The 5,174-nt window shown below is 54.2% G+C and overlaps 2 non-coding genes across 2 annotated transcripts; both read right to left on the bottom strand.

Moving 5' to 3' along the window:
* Positions 1 to 258: 258 nt before the first annotated feature.
* Positions 259 to 413, bottom strand: LOC126327100 (5.8S ribosomal RNA). Its single transcript, XR_007560981.1, has one exon. It is a non-coding gene; the product is annotated as a 5.8S ribosomal RNA (ribosomal RNA).
* A 368-nt stretch (positions 414 to 781) lies between these two features.
* On the bottom strand, positions 782 to 2,674 carry LOC126327101 (small subunit ribosomal RNA). The gene has a single exon (XR_007560982.1). It is a non-coding gene; the product is annotated as a small subunit ribosomal RNA (ribosomal RNA).
* Positions 2,675 to 5,174: the final 2,500 nt, after the last annotated feature.

Consider the following 5,174-nt stretch of genomic DNA (forward strand, 5'->3'; position numbering starts at 1 on the left):
TTGTTAGTTTCTTTTCCTCCGCTTAGTAATATGCTTAAATTCAGCGGGTAGTCTCGCCTGCTCTGAGGTCGTTGTACGAGGTGTCGCACGCCACACCGCCAGCCGGCTGTGCACGCTACCGAGAAAGTACCGGTATGCGAACCGCCAGGCGACGGGCGCGCATCGCACGTTTAAGGAGACGCGGCCGGCCACACAGGCGACCACGACACTCCCACGTCTCCGAAGCGGGACAAACGCCGCGCGCTTCAGTATACGTAGCCACCCTCAGCCAGACGTGGCCCGGGAACGGAATCCATGGACCGCAATGTGCGTTCGAAACGTCGATGTTCATGTGTCCTGCAGTTCACATGTCGACGCGCAATTTGCTGCGTTCTTCATCGACCCACGAGCCGAGTGATCCACCGTCCTGGGTGATCTTTTCCTTTTCAGTCTCCCACTGTCTCTTTCAAGACAGTAGCATTTGCGGGACTGAGGCGTCTGACGGCCCCTGTTCCACTATTTTTTTTTGTGTCCAACGGCCTCACAGCCGATGGGCGTCGTACGGCTCCACACCGGAGCGGACAGGCACTCGGGCGAACGTCATTCAAAACCGGCGCCAGGCGCCAGGTACCGCAGGCCAGCCGCTCCAGAGCTTCAGCGCTCGTACCACACAACAACAACACTTCCGCTAGTTTTGAGAGGCACGCGTGGTTCCGCACGCGGCGCACGGCCACTGCCGTACAGGTAGCGTGTTGCGCGACACGACACGACACGCACATCGAAAGACATGCAGTCTAGTCGGTAATGATCCTTCCGCAGGTTCACCTACGGAAACCTTGTTACGACTTTTACTTCCTCTAAATGATCAAGTTTGGTCATCTTTCCGGTAGCATCGGCAACGACAGAGTCGATGCCGCGTACCAGTCCGAAGACCTCACTAAATCATTCAATCGGTAGTAGCGACGGGCGGTGTGTACAAAGGGCAGGGACGTAATCAACGCGAGCTTATGACTCGCGCTTACTGGGAATTCCTCGTTCATGGGGAACAATTGCAAGCCCCAATCCCTAGCACGAAGGAGGTTCAGCGGGTTACCCCGACCTTTCGGCCTAGGAAGACACGCTGATTCCTTCAGTGTAGCGCGCGTGCGGCCCAGAACATCTAAGGGCATCACAGACCTGTTATTGCTCAATCTCGTGCGGCTAGAAGCCGCCTGTCCCTCTAAGAAGAAAAGTAATCGCTGACAGCACGAAGGATGTCACGCGACTAGTTAGCAGGCTAGAGTCTCGTTCGTTATCGGAATTAACCAGACAAATCGCTCCACCAACTAAGAACGGCCATGCACCACCACCCACCGAATCAAGAAAGAGCTATCAATCTGTCAATCCTTCCGGTGTCCGGGCCTGGTGAGGTTTCCCGTGTTGAGTCAAATTAAGCCGCAGGCTCCACTCCTGGTGGTGCCCTTCCGTCAATTCCTTTAAGTTTCAGCTTTGCAACCATACTTCCCCCGGAACCCAAAAGCTTTGGTTTCCCGGAGGCTGCCCGCCGAGTCATCGGAGGAACTGCGGCGGATCGCTGGCTGGCATCGTTTATGGTTAGAACTAGGGCGGTATCTGATCGCCTTCGAACCTCTAACTTTCGTTCTTGATTAATGAAAACATACTTGGCAAATGCTTTCGCTTCTGTTCGTCTTGCGACGATCCAAGAATTTCACCTCTAACGTCGCAATACGAATGCCCCCGCCTGTCCCTATTAATCATTACCTCGGGTTCCGAAAACCAACAAAATAGAACCGAGGTCCTATTCCATTATTCCATGCACACAGTATTCAGGCGGGCTTGCCTGCTTTAAGCACTCTAATTTGTTCAAAGTAAACGTGCCGGCCCACCGAGACACTCAACAAAGAGCACCCTGGTAGGATTTAAACGGGGTCCGCCTCGGGACGCGAAAGCACCCCTTCGGCTCGCCCCACCGGCAGGACGTCCCACGATACATGCCAGTTAAACACCGACGGGCGGTGAACCAACAGCGTGGGACACAAATCCAACTACGAGCTTTTTAACCGCAACAACTTTAATATACGCTATTGGAGCTGGAATTACCGCGGCTGCTGGCACCAGACTTGCCCTCCAATAGATACTCGTTAAAGGATTTAAAGTGTACTCATTCCGATTACGGGGCCTCGGATGAGTCCCGTATCGTTATTTTTCGTCACTACCTCCCCGTGCCGGGAGTGGGTAATTTGCGCGCCTGCTGCCTTCCTTGGATGTGGTAGCCGTTTCTCAGGCTCCCTCTCCGGAATCGAACCCTGATTCCCCGTTACCCGTTACAACCATGGTAGGCGCAGAACCTACCATCGACAGTTGATAAGGCAGACATTTGAAAGATGCGTCGCCGGTACGAGGACCGTGCGATCAGCCCAAAGTTATTCAGAGTCACCAAGGCAAACGGACCAGACAAGCCAATCCGATTGGTTTTGATCTAATAAAAGCGTCCCTTCCATCTCTGGTCGGGACTCTGTTTGCATGTATTAGCTCTAGAATTACCACAGTTATCCAAGTAACGTGGGTACGATCTAAGGAACCATAACTGATTTAATGAGCCATTCGCGGTTTCACCTTAATGCGGCTTGTACTGAGACATGCATGGCTTAATCTTTGAGACAAGCATATGACTACTGGCAGGATCAACCAGGGAGCTGCGTCAACTAGAGCTGAGCAGCCGGCCGCCCGGGAGTGTGTCCCGGGGGCCCGCGCGAACACGCAAGCGTCCGCTCAATTATTCTGCAAACAGGAGGAGGCCGAGCTCCCCTGCACGATACACCTCGAAACCCTCTCAGGTCCCGGCGGCGCGCAGCGCCGTCCTAGGTACTTGGTCGGTTTCGAGAGAGGCGCAATCGCCCGGAGTTAGGCGAGTAGACGGTTTTAGTGCGAACACCCTTGCTCCCAACTGAGCTTGCCGCTGCCGACAGAGGCCCGGGAGCGTGCTGTCGTGGCATTGCCGGCGGGAGACAACACGCGCCACCTATGGTGACCGGCAGCTCCAACGCCAGCGCCACACAAGGGCAAAGCCCCACTTGGGTGCAGAAGCGAACTCTCCCAGCACAGCGCACGCGCCAACACGTCCGCACAACTGCGATACAAACCACCTGCGAGAACCGCTGGGGCGACCGAGCAGCAGACGGCGTCGCGGCGCCGAGTGCCAGGCGGCGGCGCATCCTCAACGCACACAGTCCTCAATCAGACCAGCACACTGCAGATGTCCACCGCGCTTCGCACCGGGCTCGGCTGAACCAACTTTGGCCGCCAGGCGCCGCGTGCAGGGTGCGCCGCAGCGTAGCTGCGCCGCCTGCCGAGCCCGTCGGCTGGCGCTCCTGCCACTCGGCGCCCCCCACCAGCCGCCTGTTGCGCGTGCGCCCACGCAGCGCGCGGCCAACACGCCGGGCGGCCCCCCTTCACCGGCCGGGAACAGTCCCACCAAGCCACCGCCGCGTATCGCTTCATACCCACATGGGCCTAGTCACGTGTGTGGATGTGGCGGGTACCGCTGAAACAACCGGTTAATAGCTGTACCGATCGTCGCCATCACAGATTCACCTCCAGCGTGAACAACCGCTCAACAACGGATTTCCAGTTCATTTGCGTATCTTGGGCAGTAAACGTAGATGTCCACCTACATTTGCGAATTCAACAATTCTTGCATGCCAGGATGTCATGTGTCACGACACGCTACATCAGACCACATACACACTGCGACATGTGCAGAAGAGAACACGTGGAAGGTGGCCCGCGCACGTATGCGATGTCCCTTCCGCGATCCACTGTCAACCGGCATCTGCGGCATGTCCCAGATATGGAACGCGGTCCACCAGGGTAGCACTTTGTGTGAGGCAATACGACAAAGTCGGAATACACGCGTCACTACATCACACGGCTCACGCTGACCTGACCTGACTCACCGCACCACCACCCCCAGCGACCCAGGGTGACATACAATGCGTTCGTACGTTCCTCCCACACGCCTCTACGGCGTACCACAGTGCAACCTAGCTGTTATTGGGAGACGAGACAAGTAGCATCGAGCACAACATATGGAAATTGAGATTCGACACCGTTGGGCACAGCCAGCGTACGGTCACACGTATCACACTACTTCACTCTGTACGTAACTACCGATGATCGGTACAGCGTGTGGGTTACGCGTACGACATCAGCGGACAATGGACACAGACCATACCACGACGTACACTGAGGGCGTCGACATCTGAACGCAACTGAACAGCTGCGAGGCTCATTTAACACTCAAACGCCAGACCGACCAGCTTGAGAGGACGGAGACACAAAGAGAGGGGCAGAGGGGGGGGGGGGCGATATAGTCCTATTGCAGTACAATTGACAGTGGATAGCGGGAATATGTGGAAAGTAAGCAACACTCGCAAGACATCTACATGAGGATAACAACGACACCAGAGATTCCGAGCAGTGAACTATGTTAGGCAAAGGGACAACGTGGGTTAGGTTAAGGGACAACGTGGGTTAGGTTAAGGGACAACGTGGGTTAGGTTAAGGGACAACGTGGGTTAGGTTAAGGGACAACGTGGGTTAGGTTAAGGGACAACGTGGGTTAGGTTAAGGGACAACGTGGGTTAGGTTAAGGGACAACGTGGGTTAGGTTAAGGGACAACGTGGGTTAGGTTAAGGGACAACGTGGGTTAGGTTAAGGGACAACGTGGGTTAGGTTAAGGGACAACGTGGGTTAGGTTAAGGGACAACGTGGGTTAGGTTAAGGGACAACGTGGGTTAGGTTAAGGGACAACGTGGGTTAGGTTAAGGGACAAATTGAGTTAGGTTAAGGGACAAATTGAGTTAGGTTAAGGGACAAATTGAGTTAGGTTAAGGGACAAATTGAGTTAGGTTAAGGGACAAATTGAGTTAGGTTAAGGGACAAATTGAGTTAGGTTAAGGGACAAATTGAGTTAGGTTAAGGGACAAATTGAGTTAGGTTAAGGGACAACGTGGGTTAGGTTAAGGGACAAATTGAGTTAGGTTAAGGGACAAATTGAGTTAGGTTAAGGGACAAATTGAGTTAGGTTAAGGGACAAATTGAGTTAGGTTAAGGGACAAATTGAGTTAGGTTAAGGGACAAATTGAGTTAGGTTAAGGGACAAATTGAGTTAGGTTAAGGGACAAATTGAGTT

Source organism: Schistocerca gregaria, unplaced genomic scaffold, assembly GCF_023897955.1.
Source record: "Schistocerca gregaria isolate iqSchGreg1 unplaced genomic scaffold, iqSchGreg1.2 ptg001019l, whole genome shotgun sequence".
NCBI lineage: Eukaryota > Metazoa > Arthropoda > Insecta > Orthoptera > Acrididae > Schistocerca > Schistocerca gregaria.